The following is a 24086-nucleotide window of genomic DNA, read 5'->3' as shown; positions in this document are numbered from 1 at the left end:
TGTGCCCACCAGGATCCAGAGATCCCACACAGACTGAGACGGAATTGTGTTTGAGCATCTCCTGTGGAGGTGCTCCTGTGGAGGTCTGCAGTGGTCTGCTGCAGGGACAGGGGCTCTGGGTGTTTGTATGGCATAAGTCCACTTGGAGGAGGTCGCCATCAACCCCACTACAAAGCTGCAAGGACTTATATAAGACTGGGGAATAGACTCTTGGAGGGCACAACAGAACCTTGTGCACCAGGACCCAGGGAGAAAGGAACAGTAACCACCACTGGAGACTTGTTTGTGGGTGTCCGGGAGTTTCCAGTGAAGGCATGGGTCGGTGGTTGCCTGCTGCAGGGTTGGGGACATGGGCTGTAGCAGTACATGCCTGGGATCTTTTGAGGGAGGTCACCATTATCTTCATTACCTCCACTAAAGTTTCAGTTCAATTCAGTGGTTCAGTCGTGTCCGACTCTTTGCGACCCCATGAAATGCAGCACGCCATGCCTCCCTGTCCATCACCAACTCCTGGAGTTCACTCAAATTCATGTCCATCGAGTCGGCGATGCCATCCAGCCATCTCATCCTCTGTCGTCCCCTTCTCTTCCTGCCCCTAATCCCTCCCAGCATCAGAGTCTTTTCCAGTGAGTCAACTCTTCACATGAGGTGGCCGAAGTATTGGAGTTTCAGCTTTAGCATCACTCCTTCCAATGAACACCCAGGACTGATCTCCTTTAGAATGGACTGGTTGGGTCTCTGTGCAGTCCAAGGGACTCTCAAGAGTCTTCTCCAACACCACAGTTCAAAAGCATGGATTATTCGGCGCTCAGCTTTCTTCACAGTCCAACTCTCACATCCATACATGACCACTGGAAAAACCATAGCCTTGACTAGATGGACTTTTGTTGGCAAAGTAATGTCTCTGCTTTTCAATATGCTATGTAGGTTGGTCATAACTTTCCTTCCAAGGAGTAAGCGTCTTTTAATTTCATGGCTGCCATCACCATCTGCAGTGATTTTGGAACCCCCCAAAATAAAGTCTGATACTGTTTCCACTATTTCCCCATCTGTTTCCCAAGAAATTGGCCCCAGGTATATAGCAGGGAGGGAACACAGCTCCACCCATCAACAGAAAATTAGATTAAAGATTTACTGAGCATGGCCCTGCCCATCAGAACAAGACCCAGTATCCTCCTCAGTCAGTCTATCCCATCAGGAAGATTTCATAAGCCTCTTATCCTTCTCCATCAGAGGGCAGACAAACTGAAAACCACCATCACAGAAAACTAAACAATATAATCACATGAATCACAGCCTTGTCTAACTCAATGAAACTATGAGCCATGCCATATAGGGCCACACAAGATGGACGGGTCATGGTAGAGAGTTCTGAAAAAATGTGGTCCACTGGAGAAGGGAATGGCAAATCACTTCAGTATTCCTGCATTGAGAACCCCATGAACAGCATGATAAGGCAAAAAGATAGGATACTGAAAGATGAACTCCCCAGGTGGGTAGGTGTCCAGTATGCTACTAGAGGTCAGTGGAGAAATAACTCCAGAAAGAATTAAGAGACTGAGCCAAAGCAAAAACAACACCCACTTGTGGATGTTAGCGGTGATGAGAGCAAGGTCTGATGCTATAAAGAGCAATATTGCATAGGAACCTGGAATGTTAGGTCCATGAATCAAGGCAAATTGGAAGTGGTCAAACAGGAGAAGGCAAGAGTGAATGTCGACATTTTAGCAATCAGTCAACTGGAATGGACTGGAATGGGTGAATTTAACTCAGATGACCATTATATCTACTACTGTGGGCAAGAATCCCTTACAAGAAATGGAGTAGCCATCATAGTCAACAAAAGAAATGCAGTACTTGGATGCAATCTCAAAAACGACAGAATGATCTCTGTTCATTTCCAAGGCAAATCACTCAATATCACAGTAATCCAAGTCTATGCCCCAACCAGTAGCACTGAAGAAGCTGAAGTTGAACGGTTCTATGAAGACCTACAAGACCTTCTAGAATTAACACCCAAAAAAGATGTCCTTTTCATTATAGGGGACTGGAATGCAAAAGTAGGAAGTCAAGAAACATCTGGAGTAACAGGCAAATTTGGTCTTGGAGTATGGAATGAAGCAGGGCAGAGGCTAATAGAGTTTTGCCAAGACAACGCACTGGTGATAGCAAACACCCTCTTCCAACAACACAAGAGAAGACTCTACACATGGACATCACCAGATGGTCAACACCGAAATCAGACTTATTATATTCCTTGCAGCCGAAGAAGGAGAAGCTCTATACAGTCAGCAAAAACAAGACTGGTAGCTGACTGTGGCTCAGATCATGAACTCCTTATTGCCAAATTCAGACTTAAATTGAAGAAAGTAGGGAAAACCACTAGACTATTCAGGTATGACATAAATCAAATCCCTAACGATTATACCTGGATAGCATATTAAAAAGCAGTGATATTACTTTGCCAACAAAGGTCCATCTAGTCAAGGCTATGGTTTTTCCAGTGGTCATGTATGGATGTGAGAGTTGGATGGTGAAGAAGGCTGAGTGCCAAAGAATTGATGCTTTTGAACTGTGGTGTTGGAGAAGACTCTTGAGAGTCCCTTGGACTGCACGGAGATCCAACCAGTCCATCCTAAAGGAGATCAGTCCTGGGTGTTCATTGAAGGACTGATGCTAAAGCTGAAACTCCAATACTTTGGCCAATTCATGCGAAGAGTTGACTCATTGGAAAAGACCCTGATGCTCAGAGGGATTGGGGGCAGGAAGAGAAGGGGATGACAGAGGATGAGATGGCTGGATGGCATCACTGACTCGATGGACGTGAGTCTGAGTGAACTCCAGGAGTTGGTGATGGACAGGGAGGCCTGGCATGCTGCGATTCATGGAGTAGCAAAGAGTCAGACATGACTGAGAGACTGAACTGAACTGAACTGAACTGAACAATTATACAGTGGAAGTGAGAAATAGATGTAAAGGACTATATCTAATAGGCAGAGTGCCTGATGAACTATGGATGGAGGTTTTTGACATTGTACAGGAGACAGGGAGCAAGATCATCCCCAAGAAAAAGAAATGCAAAAAACCAAAATGGCTGTCTGAGCAGGCCTTACAAATAGCTGAGAAAAGAAGAGAGGCAAAGCAAAGGAGAAAAGGAAAGATATACCCATTTGAATGCAGAGTTCCAAAGAATAGCAAGGAGAGATAAGAAAGCCTTCCTCAGTGATCAGTGCAAAGAAAGAGAGGAAAACAATAGAATGGGAAAGACTAGAGATCTTTTCAAGAAAATTAGAGATACCAAGGGAACATTTCATGCAAATATGCACAGAATAAAGGCCAGAAATGGTATGGACCTAACAGAAGCAGAAGATATTAAGAAGAGGTGGCAAGAATACACAGAAGAACTGTACAAAAAAGATCTTCATGACCTAGATAATCACGATAGTGTGATACTCACCTAGAGCCAGACATCCTAGAATGTGAAGTCAAGCGAGCCTTAGGAAGTATCACTATGAACAAAGCTAGTGGAGGTGATGGAATTCCAATTGAGCTATTTCAAATCCTGAAAGAAAATGCTGTGAAAGTGCTGCACTCAATATGCCAGCAAATTTGGAAAACTCAGCAGTGGCCACAGGACTGGAAAAGGTCAGTTTTCGTTCCAATCCCAAAGAAAGGCAATGCCAAAGAATGCTCAAACTACTGCACAATTGCACTCATCTCACACTCTAGCAATGTAATGCTCAAAATTCTCCAAGCCAGGCTTCAGCAATACGTGAACCATGAAATTCCATATGTTCAAGCTGGTTTTAGAAAAGGCAAAGGAACCAGAGATCAAATTGCCAACATCCACTGGAAAATCAAAAAAGCAAGAGAGTTCCAGAAAAACATCTATTTCTGATTTATTGACTATGCCAAAGCCTTTGACTGTGTGGATCACAATAAACTGTGGAAAATTCTGAAAGATAATGGAAACCGAGATGGGAACACCAGACCACCTGACCTGCCTCTTGAGAAACCTGTAGTATGCAGGTCAGGAAGCAACAGTTAGAACTGGACATGGAACAGACTGGTTCCAAATAGGAAAAGGAGTACGTCAAGGCTGTATATTGTCACTCTGCTTATTTAACTTATATGCAGAGTATATCATGAGAAATGCTGGGCTGGATGAAGCACAAGTTGGAATCAAGATTGCTGGGAGACATATCAGATAACCTCAGATATGCAGATGACACCACCCTTATGGCAGAATGTGAAGAAGAGCTAAAGAGCCTCTTGATGGAAGTGAAAGAGGAGAGTGAAAAAGTTGGCTTAAAGCTCAACATTCAGAAAACAAAGATCATCGCATCTGGTCCCACCATTTCATGGCAAATAGATGGAGAAAAATTGGGAACAGTGCCAGACTTTATTTTTTTGGGCTCCAAAATCACTGCAGATGGTGACTGCAGCCATGAAATAAAAATACACTTACTCCTTGGAAGAAAGTTATACCAACCTAGACACCATATTAGAAAGCAGAGACATTACTTGGCCAACAAAAGTCTGTCTAGTCAAGTTTATGGTTTTTCCAGTAGTCATGTATGGATGTGAGAGTTGGACTATCAAGAAAGCTCAGCACTGAAGAATTGATGCTTTTGAACTGTGGTGTTGGAGAAGACTCTTTAGAGTCCCTTGTACTGCAAGGAGATCCAACCTATCCATTCTAAAGGAAATCAGTCCTGAATGTCATTGGAAGGACTGATGTTGAAGCTGAAGCTCCAATACTTCGGCCACCTGATGCAAAAACCTGACTCAGTTGAAAAGACCCTGATGCTGGGAAAGATTGAAGGTAGGAGCAGAAGGGGATGATAGAGGATGAGGTGGCTGGATAGCATCACTGACTCGATGGACCTGAGTTTGAGCAAGATGATTGACAGGGAAGCCTGGCTTGCTGCAATCCATGGGGTCACAAAAAGTCAGACATTACTGAGCCATTGAACTGAACTAAAGACAGTCTGAAAAGAACCTAAAGAACTACATGTCTCAGAATAGCATCTTCCTCATCCTGGCATTTCAGAGAAGGTGATGGCGTCCCACTCCAGTACTCTTGCCTGGAAAATCCTATGGACGGGGGAGCCTGGTGGGCTTCAGTCCATGGGGTCGTGAAGAGTCAGACACGACTGAAGCGACTTAGCAGCAGCAGCAGCAGCATCCTGGCATTTAGAGTTCCCCCGCATAGCAGCTCATTCACTGTCTGCTCACCTAAAGCAAAATCTGTGAGACCATGAGCCCAGCTCTCATATAATGATGTATTCTATTTTACTATTCATAATAACAATGGATAGGCACCCACCACAGGACAACAGAGGAAATACTCTGACCTGAAAGTAAAATACCAAATTAATAAGAAATATTCTTTGAACTAATAGAATATACAGAACTGAAGATAACTCCAAAACAACTACCACCATCATGAAATTTCAAAAGACCACGAATAAAAAGATCCTACAGATTTCTAATGGAAAAAAAACTTTACCCTCAAATGCAAAAGAATCAGATTTATATAGAGTTTATCAATACCAGATGCTAGAAGATGATAGAACAATACCTACAAAGTTCTGAGGGATAATTACTTTGAGCCTAGAATTTTAAACCAAACAATAATAGCAACTAAGTAAAGTGTTAGCTACTCAGTCGTGTCTGACCTCATGGACTGCAGCCTACCAGGCTCCCCTGTCCATGGGATTTCCTAGGCAAGAATACTGGAGTGGGTTGTCATTTTCTTCTCCAGGGGACCTTCCTGATCCAGGGGTGAAACCCGAGTCTCCTGAATTGCAGGCAGATTCTTTACCATCTGAGCCTAAGATGATAAAATAAAGACATTCTTAGATATGAAAAGACTGAGAAAGTTGACCTCCTAGGCATCCTTTCTTAGACATTCCTTACAAGATTGTTACAGCAAAATGAGAAAGTAAAGAAAAAGAAAGTTGTAGGATTTAATAAAATAGATATAAATCAGAATAGTAAAGGAAAGAGAAATTCTAGGACAGTCACTGTGCAGTAGCTCACATTTGTTTTGTTTTTTTAAACTATTTTTATTGGAGGATAATTACTTTACAATGTTGTATTCTGCTGTACAACATTAATCAGCCATAAGTATAAATATATTCCCTCCCTCTTGAGCTTCCCTCCCTTCTCTCATCCCACCCCTCTGGTTCATCACAGAGTAGCTCATATTTCGAGATAGAAGGTAGAAAAGGACTCTGGGAGACCTGTCACTAGCATTGGTGTACCAAGGGCCAGGGCATTAAGAGTCATTTTCTCTGGGTGTAGGCAATAAGAAGATGCAATTTTATAAAGGATTAAAAACTGTAGTGAAACTGAATAAAGTTAGTCAGCTTTTTGTTAACATCATGTACCAGAAATTCTAAAATATGTCAAGGATAAATACTCCTCCCTAGAAAAACCTTTCTTAGTCCAAGTTCTAAACAATTGTTGCAGTGACTGTTGAGTCACGGTAACTGCTCCCACCACCCTGCCCTGGGTATACCAACAGTACGCAGCCAAAAAGAAGGGGGGGGCGGTACACTGATATCATAATTGAAAATTTAAAACAACTTGAGGATATGATCAAGGCAATGGGTAGAGTATAAAAATACAAGAATCTATTTGAACTTGATCCTCAAAATATTCTCCATTGAATGATACAGGAGCATAATATCATTCCTGTAGAGAAGCAGTTACTATTCCAGCACACAGTTTGGCTATACAGTGAAAACTATAGTTATGATCATCTAAAGACTGTCTTCTGGTATTCAACTTTTGGAATCAATGAATAAGTCTAATTATAGCACACTTAAATATGATAACATAACACAATGTAAATGTTATCAATCTTAACAATGTAAAAATAAAGGTATAACTGAGATGATGAGGAACAGTGAAAAAAAGAATGGGAGTGTTAATGTCTTTGGGGAATCAAAAAACATGGAACCAGAGATTGAAATTCATTTCAGAGGTAACTAGTGGCAGAACTGAGAATAGGGCTATACATTACATAGGGAGAGGGAGAGTTGGACAGGGATTTATGTAAACTAACCATACACTTATCTAGCAGAGCAGGACTTCAATAGACAATGCTGAAAATCAATTAAGAAATAATAAACATAGGGACTTCCACTGCAGAGGGTGCAGGTTTGGTCCCTAGTCAGGGAACTAAGATCCTTCATGCCTCACAGCAAAAATTTTTTTAAAGAAATAATAAACATATTACTTAAGACATATGGAGATAATGCTAGAAAATATTTAAACGTTTTAAAAGTTAAAAGTGTTCATCACTGGGGAGCCATGTTGAAAGTGGAAAGGGGAGAATTTCCTTTTTACCCTCAATTAAGCCCCTTTGTGATTACTTTGCCAACAAAGGTCCGTCTAGTCAAGGCTATGGTTTTTCCAGTAGTCATGTATGAATGTGAGAATTGGACTGTGAAGAAAGCTGAGTGCCGAAGAATTGGTGCTTTTGAACTGTGGTGTTGCAGAAGACTCTTGAGAGTCCCTTGGACTGCAAGGAGATCCAACCAGTCCATCCTAAAGGAGATCAGTCCTGAATATTCATTGGAAGGACTGATGCTGAAGCTGAAACTCCAATACTTTGGCCACCTAATGTGAAGAGCTGACTCATTTTAAAAGACCCTGATGCTGGGAAAGATTGAAGGCAGGAGGAGAAGAGGATGACAGAGGATGAGATGGTTGAATGGCATCACTGACTCAATGGACATGAGTTCGGGTAAACTCCAGGAGTTGGCGATGGACAGGGAGGCCTGGCGTGCTGCAGTCCATGGGGTCACAAAGAATCGGACATGACTGAGTGACTGAACTGAACCGTGATGTTTGATTTTTTAGCCACGTATTTAACTGTATTACTTTGTGAAAATTTTCTAAAGTTTTAGAAAGGAGTAATTTTGAAGTATTTGACCATAAACTGTACAGAGGTTGAGCATACTCTATATACCTTATGACATATTATCTAAGAGTTCTTCAAAACTGTCTTAAGGGAGATAGCACAGCTCTGCAACTAATGTAACAGAGTCCTCACAAGACTATTAATTTCATTTGTTTCATTCACTCAATAATGTATGATGCTGAAGAGCAATGAGTTCTCCATAATTCCACAAATTCATGCCATGGCTTCATTCTATGTCATAGATACAGGGCTCTGCGATAACCAGGGGTAGCAATGATAATGGCATATACTGTGTCCAATATCAATGTTTAGAAGGAGACCACTGCTTTTCTTTGTTGTTGTTGTTCAGTAGCTAAGTTGTGTCTGACTCTTTGTGACCCCATAGACTAGCACACCAGGCTCCTCTGTCCTCTACTATCTCCCAGTTTGTTCAAATCCATGTCCATTGAGTTGGTGTTGCTATCTAATCATCTCATCCTCTGTCACTCCCTTCTCCTTTTGCCTTCAATCTTTCCCAGCATCAGGGTCTTTTCCAATGAGTTGGCTCTTTGCATCAGGTGGCCAAAGTATTGGAGCTTCAGCTTCAGCGTTAGTCCTTCCAATGAATATTCAGGGTTGGTTTCCTTTAGGATGGACTGGTTTGGTCTCCTTGCAGTCCAAGTGACTCTCAAGAGTCTTCTCCAGCACCACAATTTGAAAGCATCAATTTTTCAGCACTCATCCTTCTTTATGGTCCAACTCTCACATCCATACACGACTATTGGAAAAACCATAGCTTTGAATATATGGACCACTGTCGGCAAAGTGATGTCTCTGCTTTTTAATATGCTGTCTAGGTTTGACACAGCTTTTCTTCCCAGGATCAAGCTTTTAATTTCATGGCTGTAGTCACCATCTGCAGTGATTTTGGAGCCCAAGAAAATAAGATCTGTCACTGTCTCCACGTTTTTCCCTTGTATTTGTCATGAAGTGATGGGATTGGAAGGCTTCCCTGGTGGAGTACCGGTAAAGAATTCACCTGCAGTGGAAGATATGCAGGAGCTGTGGGTTCGATCCCTGGCTCGGGAAGTCCCCTGGAGGAGGGCATGGCAACCTACTTCAGTATTCTTGCCTGGAGAATCCCATGGACAGAGGAGCCTGACAGGCTACAGTTCAAAGGGTTGCAAAGAGTTGCACACTACTGAAGTGACTTCACACACATGCATGCACGATGGGACTGGGTGCCATGATCTTAATTTTTTGAATGTTGAGTTTCAAGCCAGCTTTTACACTTTCTTCTTTCACTTCATCAAGAGGCTCTTTAGTTCCTGTTTGCTTTCTGCTGTTAGAGCAGTATCATTTGTATATCTGAGGTGGTTTATATTTCTCCCAGAAATCTTTATTCCAGCCTGGCATTTCATATGATATACTCTGCTTATATGTTAACTAAGCAGGATGACAATACACAGCCCTGTTGTACTTCTTTCCCAATTTTGAACCAGTCAATTGTTTCACGTCCAGTTTTAACTGTTGCTTCCTGACCCACATACAGGTTTCTAAAATGAATGCATTTTAGCATATGAATCTTAGGGAGGAGGCTGATTAATTTTAGACTCTTTAAGATAACTCCTATGATCTGTTTTATGTAAAGGATTTTTTCTTGTAATATAGACAATCTGTTAAAGTATTTAATAGTTTTATTAAACAATTGGTTTATCCACTGTACTGCCCAGAGTTTTCAGAACAAAAAAGAAAGAATGTCATGCTCACAATCATAAAAATGTTAGTATTGAGTACCACTAAGCCAGACAATGGACAAATTGTTTAAAAATGTTTATAGCTACCAAACTATTCTGAAACTAACTTGAATGATTTTAGTGTACAACCATAGTTACTTAAAGGAATGAAAGCAGTGACAAAGCATATAACCATCTCATGGGTAAGGGTTTTATTACTAGAGTATATAAAGTTTGAAGTTTTTATAAACAAAAGTTCTGTAAACAGTGTTTTTACTTTATTGTCCATAAATAAAGATAAACAAGTTAAAATTTTAACTTGTAACTTATGATCCTGCTATTATGGGATTATATTAGAAGAATTATTCCTAGCTATTCCCTTCTTATGTATTTCCTTTTTTCTTTTTCATCTTTTATTTTCTATTGTATTACTCATTTTGTCTTTCTTTTTTTTTTTTCTTTTTCTCTTACCCAAGCCTTAGGCCTACCACTGGCACCCAGTGGCACCCCAAGGCATTGCTGATTACACTCAACTATTTTAAGTGATCACTGACCATTGTCATTATTTCTTTGCTAAGAAAAGATCTTTTTCTACTTTAGTTGTATCCTCAAAATGCTCCCCTAATTTTAATTTCTCCTCATCTATAATACATGACTTTGTTTTAAGGTGTCACTGTTCTGTTGTCTCTTATTAGCACATTTTCCAGTACATCATTATCTCCAACCTTCATTCAAAATGTCTTTAAGATGGTTAAAATACATCAGTTCATTTAACTTTTCCCCTTGAGTTGGAGTCACAACTGTCTTTGACTGTTCTTCGAAATACTTATCTTCTTATGAACTTAGTTTTTAGGCATGAGAAGTGAGAAATAATGCAGGGGCTTAAGAAAATAAACTTGAAAGTCTAGCTATGCCTTGGCAAACAACTTCAAATGAGATGTTTATTAGAAAAGCCTAGTCCTTCAAAAGGGAATTGCCAATGAGGCGAGGAAATGGGTTTGTGAGCTGAAGGAGTCTGTTAATGGAAATCAACACTAGTTTCCAGTTTCTGTTTATAGAGGCAGGTCAGAGAGATACCTTGAGAGCTTCCATTCTAGTGTCTAATTAGTACACTTCTGAAAGGATACTGGACACTTTTCAGCCACTTCTCCAAAAAGATAATCTAGAGACAGCCCAAATACAGCAGATTTCTGTATGTAAGGTTCCTCAAGCCTACTTTAATTTTCTATCTGGAGAAAAAATGCCCATGTGGATGTCATTCTAAGTAAACACTGCCACTTACTTTATTTTCCAAAACTCGTCCACTGAAGATAATTTAAAAATAAGATTTATCTTCCTACTGCTATATTAGAATTTATCTTCTATTGTACTGAATGTTTTCCTCAGAGAAATATTTTCTTGGCTGACAAGTATAGAGAGGGAACACCATACCCTCTCATGATAGCCCCCTCTGTCAGAAAAGAACATTGTGTCGTGCAGTCAGTTCTTAATTAACTGGGGTTATGGGAAGCAGGCAAAGTATGGATTAAGTGTAATTCTACAGGTAAGTCCTACAGTTCATTTTTATCCTTTAATTTCAACCTCTTTCCTAATCACGACTTGTATCAGAGTTCTCAACAATTAAGTAAATACAGAGATTTGTTTCACTTCCTTTTTATCCCTGTCTAATGAACAGGAAAATGGAAAGTGGGAAATGAGGGGAAGAGGTATTATCTACTAATATGATAATCAGTCATTGGATCTAAAGGAGCAGTCTGTATTGGCTCATTAGATAGCCTTAGTTTCTTCCTGATGTTTCCAGACTTTCATCATTTTCAAAAAATTAATCAATTTATTTTTATTGGAGACTAATGTGGCCAACATCCACTGGATCATCAAAAAAGCAAGAGAGTTCCAGAAAAACATCTATTCCTGCTTTATTGACAATGCCAAAGCCTTTGACTGTGTGGATCACAATAAACTGTGGAATACTCTGAAAGAGATGAGAATACCAGACCACCTGACCTGCTTCTTGAGAAACCTATATGCAGATCAGGAAGCAACAGTTAGAACTGGACATGGAACAACAGACTGGTTCCAAATAGGAAAAAGAGTACGTCAAGGCTGTATATTGTCACCCTGCTTATTTAACTTCTATGCAGAGTACATCATGAGAAACACTGGGCTGGAAGAGGCACAAGCTGGAATCAAGATTGCTGGGAGAAATATCAATAACCTCAGATATGCAGATGACACCACCCTTACGGCAGACAGTGAAGAGGAACTAAAAAGCCTCTTGATGAAAGTAAAAGAGGAGAGTGAAAAAGTTGGTTTAAAGCTCAACATTCAGAAAACGAAGATCATGGCGTCTGGTCCCATCACTTCATGGGAAATAGATGGGGAAACAGTGTCAGATTTTATTTTTGGGGGCTCCAAAATCACTGCAGATGGTGATTGCAGCCATGAAATTAAAAGACACCTACTCCTTGGAAGGAAAGTTATGACCAACCTAGATAGCATATTGAAAAGCAGAGACATTACTTTGCCAACAAAGGTTCATCTAGTCAAGGCTATGGTTTTTCCAGTAGTCATGTATGGATGTGAGAGTTGGACTGTGAAGAAAGCTGAGTGCCAAACAATTGATGCTTTTGAACTGTGGTGTTGGAGAAGACTCTTGAGAGTCCCTTGGACTGCAAGGAGATCCAACCAATCCATTCTAAGGAGATCAGCCCTGGGTATTCTTTGGAAGGAATGATGCTAAAGCTGAAACTCCAATACTTTGGCCACCTCATGTGAAGAGTTGACTCATTGGAAAAGACTCTGATGCTGGGAGGTATTGGGGGCAGGAGGAAAAGGGGACGACAGAGGATGAGATGACTGGGTGGCATCACCAACTCGATGGACGTGAGTTTGAGTGAACTCTGGGAGTTGGTGATGGACAAGGAGGCCTGGCGTGCTGCAATTCATGGGGTCGCAAAGAGTCAGACACGACTGAACGACTGAACTGAACTGAACTGAATTACTTTACAATATTGTGGTGGGTTTTGCCATACCCTGACATCAATCAGCCAGGAGTGTACATGTGTCCCCCATCCTGAACCTCCTCCCTCTTCCCTCCCCATCCCAACCCTCTGAGTTGTCCCAGTACACCAGCTTTGAGTGCCCTGTTTCATGCATTGAACTTGGACTGGTGATCTATTTCACATATGGTAATATACATGTTTCAATGCTGTTCTCTCAAATCATCCCATCCTCGCCTTCTCCCATAAAGTCCAACAGTCTGTTCTTTATATCTGTGCCTCTTTTGCTGTCTTGCATATAGGGTCATCATTACCATCTTTCTAAACTCCATATATATGCATTAATATACTGGATTGGTGTTTTCTGACTTACTTCACTCTGTATATATAGGCTCCAGTTTCATCCATCTCATTAGAACTGATTCAAATGCCTTCTTTTTAATAGCTGAGTAATACTCCATTGTGTATATGTACCACAGCTTTCTTATCCATTCACCTGCTGGTGGACATCTAGGTTGTTTCCATGTCCTAGCTATTGTAAACAGTGCTGCGATGAACATTGGGGTACAAGTGTCTCTTTCAATTCTGGTTTCTTTGGTGTGTATGCCCTGCAGTGGGATTGCTGGGTCATATGGCAGATCTGTTTTCAGTTTTTTAAGGAATCCCCACACTGTTCTCCATAGTGGCTGTACTAGTCTGCATTCCCACTAACAGTGTAAGAGGATTCCTTTTTCTCCATACCCTCTCCAGCATTTATTTTTTGTAGACTTTTTGATAGCAGTCATTCTGAGAGGCATGAGATGGTATCTCATTGTGGTTTTGATTTGCATTTCTCTGATAATAAGTGATGTTGAGTATTTTTTCATGTGTTTGTTCCAGGCTTTCATCATTAAGACTGGGCCCCAAATCAGGAATCAGAAGAACAAAGCTGGGGTCAAATTTTTTAAAATCCAGAATCACATCAGATGCGTGAAATATAGCCTCTAGATACATAGCTCTGGCATCCAAAACTACCAATGTAGGCAGTTTTGGTGCTAAAATTGCTTTTGTCTTCCTGAGCAATTTTTTTTGCTCCCTGGTTTTTATTTCCAATATATGAAACAGGGATTCCTTCAAACTACTCTAGGGTTAGTTTGAAGAAAAACTCTAATCACTAAAGAGCATATTTGATTTAAAAAAGAAAGAAAGAAATATATCCTCAATGTGTGCCCGGGTCATTCTGCTGTCTTCTGTGGAGGTTGTGAGTGATCCCAGGACTGCATGTTGGTCTCCCCTTCCTGGCACAAATAGTCAAAGCAAGTGCATATGTGAACTGTGTGCTCATAAATAAGATAGCTCAAAATGGGAGTATTTTTCCCATTTCTGCCAAAGAATCCTTACTTAGATTGGAATTTCCCTTTCTCTTGACCTTATTCACTTCCTATCTGTAAAACGGGGAGTTTGGATTGGATTATCTCTAAGGTACCATCTAACTCTGAGTTTCTGATGCTGCTTGTAAAAACTTGCAACTTTACCCTTTCTCTTCTTTACTTCAAGCCTTGCCCTCAGCAGAAAAATCAAAAAGTTGAAAGTCAGTTCACGCTATACTGCTGAATTTTCTTTTTATAAAAAGCAGTATAGTTTTATCTTTTCCTTTGGGTACTTTTATTACACTTTGAATACCAAAAATAAATATTGGAATTAATGTGGGTACTAACTATACTTTCAGTGCTCCAGTCCAATCTTTATGCTTGGTAGTTGAACAAATTTTACCCAGGTGAGTCCATATGTTAAAAGAAACTACAAAGAGTAAAATACCACTTTACAGTGCTGAGTCATTGTCTTGGTAACAAACAAACAGCATCTTTTTCAGTAAAAAAAAAATGATGTTATTCTAATTTAAGAAGAGCGTACATATTTGGAAAAACTGAATCAGTATCACCTGGGCTTCTCTGGTGGCTCAGATGGTAAAGAATCTGTCTGCAACACAGGAGACCCCAGTTCGACCCCTGGGGTGAGAAGATCACCTGGAGAAGGGAATGACTATTCACTCCAGTATTCTTTCCTGGAGAATTCCATGGACAGAGAGGCCTGGTGGGCTACAGCCCATGGGGTCGCAAAGAGTCGGACATGATTGAGCAAGCATAGGCATATAGATCATGGACAGCAATCAGCAATGATTTTCTTAAACCAGTTTATTAGGGACAAAAAGACATGTTAAATGTTATGTGCCAGCCTGGATGGGAAGGGAGTTTGGGGTAGAATGGATACATGTATATGTATGGCTGAGTCCCTTTGCAGTTCACCTATAACTATCGCAATATTGTTAATTGGCTATATGTGTTACGTCACTTCAGTTGTATCCGATTTTTTGCAACTCTATGGACTGTAGCCTGCCAGGCTCCTCTGTCCATGGGGAGTTTCCAGGCGAGAACACTGGAGTGGGTTGCCATGCCCTCCTCCAGGGGATCTTTCCCACCCAGGGATTGAACACAAGTCTCCCGCAGCTCCTGCACTGCAGGCAGATTCCTTACCCCTGAGCCACCAGGGAAGTCTTAATTGGCTATACCCCAAAACAAAATAAAAAGATTAAAAAAAAAAAAAGACATGTAAATAGGTATGTGCAAAAAAAAAAAAAAACTGTGTTTATATATGGCATAGAAGGGATTATGAAGGATTATGAAGCAGTCTGAACTGGAGGCAAGAAAGGGTGGTCAGAACAGAGAGTGTAAGTAGGGATTCATGGAGAAGATGGGAGAGTAAGCCTCAAGAGCCAGATCATAAAAGACTTTATACATTCCAATAATAGATAGCATCAAAAATAGCATCACTGACTCAGTGGACATGAATTTGAGCAAATTCTGGGAGATAGTGGAGGACAGAAGAGCCTGGCGTACTGCAGTCCATGGGGTCAGAAAGAGTCAGGCACAACTTAGTGATTGAACAGCAAATTACAGTAAAAATTTTTGCTTGATCCTATAGGCTAGTGTGTCCCAAAGTAGGCTCGTACATATGAGGGATGCTGTAAGGTGATATATGGATTACCTTGTTATTTTAATAGTATTTATTTCAACACGTATTAGAAAAATAATAGACCTTCAAACTTGATTTTACCAGTATAATTGCTCAGGGGAAAGCTAAAATTATTTTAAATGAATGAATTTAAAGAAAAATATTACCTAAATAATAGTACAGATGGTACACAGATATGGCAAGAAAAATTATGAGGGTGATGAACAAATGACTGATATCTGGGAAAGAGTTCTACATGGGGGATGTTGGAGGGTTTTAAATAGGGGGTATTATAAGATTTATTGTTTTATTTAGAAAGATCAATTGCCTATAGCATGGAGGATAGATAAAAGAGGGGACAAGTTAGGAGAGTATTGCTGTAAAATCTGAACTAAGGCAGTAGCAGTGAGACCAGGAGTACATATAGATATGAAGGCAGTTAAGTAGACAGCATCTATAATGCTTGGTTAATAGGTGTTTTAATCCATGGTCCAAATGAGAAAATAAAATCCACTCTAGGTATTTAACACAAAGGAAATTAAATACAACAATTTGTAACATTGAAGATGTTAGAACTGAGATGACACCCAGGGGAGTTGAAGCTACACAGAGATTAGCAACAGCAGGAATCCCCTGAGACTCCCAAGGCTGAAAGGGCAACAAGAAGAGATGTTGTTACTAGAGACAAAGAGCAGAGGTCACACCATTGAAGCTGGAATCGTTGCAAGCCTGTCAAGTGTTAGCTGAAGACATGGAGGAGACACAGCTGCTGCCCAAAACCACTGGATTGTCTTTTTCTCCCATCATCCAGTTTCCTATTGGTTGAATTTAATCAGAGCCTCTTAATATGGAAACATGGGAAATACAGCCTGCAGTGATCAATCCTCTGCAAAAAAAGAGCAGAGCAAAGAAAGGTAAGGAATGGATCTAAGGGCAATGATAAGCCTATGACTGGCACATTATGGGTGGAAAGTAGGGAAGAGAAAACCTAGTTTTATGACTTGAATAACTGGTTAGTTAGTGTGGTTATTCTCTAAGAAATATTAGAGTAGAATAGGTTTAAGATGAGTTAATTTCTTAAACTTTGAACTACATGTGAGGTATCTGTGAAATATTCAAGAGGATGGAGAAGACCAACAGGGAGTTGAAATACAGTAGGCAGACCTGAGTGGTGATAGAGATTGTAATAATTTATGACTGACAGTTAATAGTATGAAAATAAATTGCTCAGGTATTTAGTATACATTAAGAAGAAAAAAGCCAAGTATTATGCTTTAGGGAAAACTAGCATTAAAAGAACAGATAGAGAAGAGAAGCCAGTAAAGGAGCCTGAGGAGAACACTCAAAGAGGTAGGATTAAAAGTAATGCCTAAGGAGTCAGAGTAGGACAGAGTCTGAAGAAGGGAATCTTTTTTTTTAAGATCTGTTGTTTTTGTGGACCATTTTCACAGTCTTTATTGAATTTGTTACTATATTGCTTCTGTTTTGGATTTTTTTTTTATGTTTTGGTTTTTTAGCCAAGAGGCATGTGGGATCTTAGCTCCCCAACCAGGGATTGAACTGGCACCCCCTGCACTGGAAGGCAAAGTCTTAATCATTGGACTGCCAGGAAAGTCCCAAGGAGAGAATCTTACACACTGCCAAATTTACCCAGCTTGTTAAGTAATGTGAGAATCAGAAGAGTCCGTTGGCTCTGACTGTTAGATCATTAGTGTCCTTTGCAAGAGCAGTCTCAATGGAGATTTAGGCAATGGCACCCCACTCCAGTACTGTAGCCTGGAAAATCCCATGGACGGAGGAGCCTGGTAGGCTGCAGTCCATGGAGTCGCTGAGGGTCAGACACGACTGAGTGACTTCACTTTCACTTTTCACTTTCATGCATTGGAGAAGGAAATGGCAACACACTCCAGTATTCTTGCCTGGAGAATCTCAGGGATGGGGGAGCCTAGTGGGCTGCCGTCTATGGGGTCGCAGAGTCGGACATGACTGAAGCGACTTAGCAGCAGCAGCAGCAATTTATAACGGCCTGATGAGAGGATGGGAAATTAGGAAGGAATTGGGAGACAGTGGTATGAATCACTTTTCAAGAAGCTGGTGAGAGAAAAAAGGAGAAGAGAGAGGGTAGTAGTTTGAGAGGCATGCAGAGTCCAGAGACAGTAACAGAATTTTCAGTATGAAAGCAACTTGGACTTATTTGTATGTCAAAGGAAAAGGGGAAGATGTATTAAAGACAGAAAGGAGAGTGAGCAAAGCTAATGAAATTCTTGAAGAAATATTAAGAGATATGCACCAGAGCCAGATAGAAATATTAACCTTGATCAGGAAAAGGAAACTTCTGAGACCAGAGGGAAGAAAATGAGAATGGGAAGATAATCTTTAGGTATGGGAAATTGAAAGAGTTCATCTGTAGTAGTCTCAATTTTCTTTGAGAAATAAGAGTTAAAATAAGCTTCTAAAGAGAGTAGAAAGATGGTGGAGTAGGACATTTTGGAATTTTCACACTGGGGCTTGGACAAAGGCATCAATCAGGGCCATAAACATGAGATTGGAGAAAACAACTTTGCTGCAACACTGATTAGCACAACTGTGTGGTTTCTTCAACAGACTGGTTGTAGAAGTTGAGAAGCGGGTAGATGGAATGATCCTAGACTGGAATTTAGCAAAGTAGTTAGGTCAGAAAAACAAGAAGTGGAAGAAATTGTTCTTCAAGACAGACATTTCAGTGAAGCACTATGAGACCCAGGCTCAAGACCAAAGATATTGATGTGATCAAGAGCCTGGAAATCCCAATATTGGACAAATTCTTCCTCTAAAATTTATAAATGTAGCCCTGATGAAGTATTGGCTTCTTCTTGGTTTATTTTAGTTTAGTTTAGTTTTGTAGCCTAGGAAGAGGAAGGAAAGAAATGAATTAGAGGGCCAAGTGTGTGTTACGTCCTAGCTACAGAAAATACATTATTTTAATTAACCTTCACCACCTTCACTTGCTTTTTGTTGCTTGTGTATGTGTGTGCTCAGTCGTGTTGACTGTGACCTCATAGACTGCAGCCCACCAGGCTCTTCTGTCCATGGGATTTCCCAGGCAAGAATGCTGGAGTGGGTTGCCATTTCCTTCTCCAGGGGATCTTCCCTGGGAAAGATCAAACCTGTGTCTCCCACATAGCAGGCTGATTCTTTACCACTGAGCCACCAGGAAAGCCACTTCACCACTATGCTATGGAATAAATATATTCATTATGCAGAGGACACAACTGAAGCTCAGAGAGCTTGAGAGAATTTGCTGAAGTTAACAACAGCAAGTAATGAACACAGAAGGAGTTCAAATTCAGTTCTGCCTGATTGAAAATTCAGTGTTTCCACTATTCCCTGCTGTCTCTCTACCAAAAAAGAAGAAAATAATATTTATAAAAAGAAAACATATTAAGTGAATTTATTACATGATCAAATGAGCATGCAGTACTCTTGGAAAACAATACTTCCCTAAATGGAGTCTCCAAATTAGACTATTACAGTCACCAAAGGCTATCCTAAGCAGGTTCACAGACTGATCCTGTGTGTGTTAACATTTGCAGTATGGCAAGGCCTATATTTTGGTTTCTGGCATGAGTAAATAATTTGCTTATGACATTTAAACCAGACATCATCTCATTGGTTTCTCATTTAAAGTAGTGCCAACGTTCCCATTAGTTTTAAATTTCAGTTTTATTTTTTGTGCCTGTGGCAAGGGATAGTTGGGGTACTGGTGATTCACAGAGATTTTACCACTGGAAGAGGTCCACACACTGAAAAAGACCAAGAGCCACTACATCAATGTCCAGTAGCTGTGGCCTGCCCTCTGAGTTGAGTTAAAGAAGTGACTGTGTATTTGAGTGAGGTATACTTGACACTCAGAATCTTGACCAATAAAGGCATAAAGTCAGGAGCAGATTTTATCAGTATAATAATAAAAGCTGGAGAATCAGAATCCAACATGCTTTCCCCAGAAATCTTCCTGGTGCCCAACTTTGAGTTGAGATGAACACAGGACAACTGATGCCTCTAGAATTCAGTAGTAGGTAGTGCAGAGGTGCAAGTAGCTCAGTTGTGTCCGACTCTTTGCGACTCCATGGACTTTACAGTCCATGGAATTCTCCAGGCCAGAATACTGGAGTGAGTAGCCTTTCCCTTCTCCAGGGGATTTTCCCAACCCAGGGATCGAACCTAGGTCTCCTGCACTGCAGGCAGATTCTTTACCAGCTAAGCCACAAGGGAAGCCCAAGAATTCAGTAACTAGTATTTAAGGCAGGAAAGACTATTATTTTCTCTTCTGAATTAGAGATACCCTCACCACAGGAAAAAAAAATAACTCTAATAATTATCATATGATGAATTTTAGCAGTAGACAATCAGGAATGTAAGCAATTCCCCTATTAATACTGAAGTAATAGGAATTTACTGAGCACCTAATGCATGCCAGGCACTCATTTTATTCTTGTCATAAAAACCTTTGCATGCATGTGTGCTAAGTTGCTTCAGTCATGTCCGACTCTTTGTGACCCTAAGGACCTTAGCCCGCCAGGCTCCTCTGTCCATGAGATTCTCCAGGCAAGAATACTGGAGTGGGTTGCCATTTCTTATTTCAGGTGATCTTCCCAACCTGGGGATCAAACCTGGGTCTCTTGCATTGCAGGCAGATTCTTCATCACTAGTGCCGCCTGGGAAGCCCAAAAACTCTGAGGCAAGAATTATTATCCTTATTTTACAGTTTAAAAAAATGAGACACAAAGAGCCAAATGAAGTTTCTCAAAGTTATGCAACCAATAGATAACATAATTTGGGCTTGAACTTATATCTATATGTTCCAAAATGCCTCATACCACAGGCATTAAGTAACAAGGAGGAGGTAGACATTTCTGATAGTGATCTAAGCAGGAAGCCTATATCCTGTTTATCCTATTTATGAACAAAGATACTACTTATTCTACTGGAATCCCTGGCAGGATTTCCTAACGTTTTTGTGTGTGCACCAAGGACCTCTTTAATATATGGAAAGCCTATTAAAGCCTTGATTACAAAGTTCTATTAAAATTTAGTCATCAAAAATTGTTTTTAAAATATATGACAATATATGTGCTTTTTTATTAAGGTTTTAAATATAAGATCTAGCAATAGGTTGTTTGTTTGCTTTTTATATCAAGCTGCATGAGCTATCTGTGTATTTCAGAGATTAAACCCTTGTCAGTTGCTTCATTTGCAAATATTTTCTCCCATTGTTGTCTTTTTGTTTTGTTTATGATTTCCTTTGCTATGCAAAAAGCTTTTAAGTTTAATGAGATCCAATTTATTTCTGTTTTTATTTTCATTACTCTAGGAAGTACATCACAAAAGATCTTGCTGCAATTTATGTAAGATGTAATTTTTCTTAATAAAGACCACAGCCCTCTTATATGTTACCATCTGAGCCACCACGGAAGCCCCCTTCTGATATGTTCCACAAAGATATATATAGTGGTGTGTTGGAGTTGACATGAAATGGCTTACAAGGGATGACTTGAATTTTCAGGCAGTTTGCAAGCTGATTGCTAAATATATATATCCTTTGTTAACAAGTAAATTATATAAATTTACAATTCAATAAAGTATATTAAAAACAGTCAATAAACACTAAAAACTCATCACTTACTAATTATTTCATTGCATTCTATTATTGCCTATGCTCTTGAGGTTATTTATATCTGCTGTATCTATATTGTAAAAATACTGTATAATGGCATGCTACCATGTCACCTCTTCCCAACTCCACTTTCAGTGACATCATGTTGGTAACTTGAAATCAGCCATGAAAACTAGCACATGGTACAAAACCAGGGCTTTTTATCCTGCACAGACAACAGTTAAATATTTACAAGTACACCACTCTGTCCATGGGCTCCAGGTTAAGAACATCTGGTAGGATAAATAACACACCTGAAGATCTCTAGGGAACTTTTTCAAATTGAGAATTCTAGAGTAGGCCTAATAAAAGTTTTTTTTTTTTAATACAAGCATAATCCATAAAAGAAAAGTGAAAATATTGCAGATTGTGAAAATGAAGATCTTCCGCTCTTCAAAGATACTTTTAGGGGAATGAAAAAACAGGTCACAGATCTGGAGGCACTATTTGAAGATCATATATCTGGTAAAGGACTTATATTTAAAATATATAAAGAGCTCTCACAATTCAATTATAAGAAAAAAACAATCAAATAAATAAAATGAACAAAAGATATAAACAGATACTTCACCAAAGAGTATATACAGATGGCCAGTAAGCCCATGAAAAATACTCAGTATTAGTCATTAGGGAGATAGAAATCATAAATCACAGTAAAATACCACTAAAATTAAAAAGATTCATTATATCAAATGTTGGTAAATGCATGGGACAACTGGAATTCTCATACATTGATGGTGGGAAGGTGAAATGGTACAACCAGTTTGGAAAACAGTTTGGCAGCTTCTGATAAACTTATACTTCCCATATGGCTCAGCCAGTATAGTCCTAGGTATCTTCACAAGAGAAATATAATCATGAAAGTGAAGTGAAAGTCGCTCTGCTGCTGCTGCTGCTAAGTCGCTTCGGTCGTGTCCGACTCTGTGCGACCCCATAGATGGCAGCTCACGAGGCTCCCCCGTCCCTGGGATTCTCCAGGCAAGAACACTGGAGTGGGTTGCCATTTCCTTCTCCAATGCATGAAAGTGAAAAGTGAAAGTGAAGTTGCTGAGTTTTGTCCGACTCTTAGCGACCCCATGGACTGCGGCCCACCAGGCTCCTCCGTCCATGGGATTTTCCAGGCAAGAACACTGGAGTGGGGTGCCATTGCCTTCTCCGGAAAGTCTCTTAGTCATGTCTGATTCTTTGCAACCCATGGCCTATACAGTCCATGGAATTCTCCAAGCCAGAATACTGGAGTGGGTAGACTTTCCTTTCTCCAGGGGATCTTCCCAACCCAGGGATTGAATCCAGGTCTCCCACATTGCAGGCAGATTCTATACCAGTTGAGCCACAAGGGAAGCCCAAGAATACTGGAGTGGGTAGCCTATCCCTTCTCCAGCAGATCTTCCCAATCCAGGAATTGAACTGGGGTCTCCTGCATTGCAGGCAGATTCTTAACCAACTGAGTTATCAGGGAAGCTCTCACAAGAGAAAAAGAAACAAAATCATATGTCCATACAAAAACTTGTACATGGATGTTCATAGCAGCAATATTCGCAACAGCCCAAACTGGAAACAACCCAAATGTCCATCAACAGATGAATGAATAAACAAACTGTGGTATCAACACACAATTGAACACTACTCAGTAATAAAAAGGAGTAAACTGTTGGTACATGTAACAACTTTGATGAATCTTTTAAAAATTAAACCAAGTGAAAGAGGCCAGTAATAAAAGAGTACATGATTAAAAGAGTAATAAAAGAGTGTATGATTTCATTTATAGAAAATTCTAGAAAGTGTAAACTAAACTGTTTAGGTTTAAAGCAGATCAGTAGTTGTCTGGGGATGAAGAACTGTGGAGAAGGGCATGAGAGAAGGATTAGAGGGGCATGAGGAAACTTGGGAGCAATGGATATCTTCATTATCTTGATCATGGTGATCATTTCATGGGTGTATACATATGTCAAAACTTAGCAAACGTTACACTTTAGAAAGTGCAGTATGTCAATTATGCTCCAAAATATTTTTTAAGAGGACTATACATATTATACCATACAATCCAACAATACCACTTCTGGGTATTTTTATTGTTTAGTCACTAAGTCATGCCCAACTCTTTTGCGATCCCATGGACAGAGGAGCCTGGAGGGCTACAGTCCATGGGATTTGCCAGGCAAGAATACTGAAATGACATAAAGTAATGGAAATAAAAACAAAAATAAACAAATGGACCTAATTAAACTTAAAAGCTTTTGTAAAATGAAGGAATAAAGCAAGGTGAAAAGACAACCCTCAGAATGGGAGAAGATAGTTGCAAATGAAACAACTGACAAAGAACTAATATCCAAAATATACAAGCAGCTCATGAAGCTCAATACCAGAAAAACAAACAACTCAATCAAAAAGTGGTCAGAAGACTTAGACATTTCTCCAAAGAAGTTATACAGATGGCTAATAAACACATGAAAAGATGCTCAACATCACCCATTATTAGAGAAATGCAAATCAAAACCAGAGTGAGGTATCACCTCACACTGGTCAGAATGGCCATCATCAAAAAGTCTGCAAACAATAAATGCTGGAGAGGGTGTGGAAAAAAGGGAACCCTCTTGCACTGTTGGTGGGAATGCAAACTGATACCGCCATTATGGAGAACAGTATGGAGATTCCTTTAAAAACTAGCAATAAAACTACCATATGACCCAGTAATTCCACTACTGAGCATATACCCTGAGGAAACCAGAATTGAAAAAGATACATGTACCCCA

Source organism: Bubalus kerabau, chromosome X (genome assembly GCF_029407905.1).
Source record: "Bubalus kerabau isolate K-KA32 ecotype Philippines breed swamp buffalo chromosome X, PCC_UOA_SB_1v2, whole genome shotgun sequence".
Classification (NCBI taxonomy): domain Eukaryota; kingdom Metazoa; phylum Chordata; class Mammalia; order Artiodactyla; family Bovidae; genus Bubalus; species Bubalus kerabau.
This window is presented reverse-complemented; position numbering follows the sequence as displayed.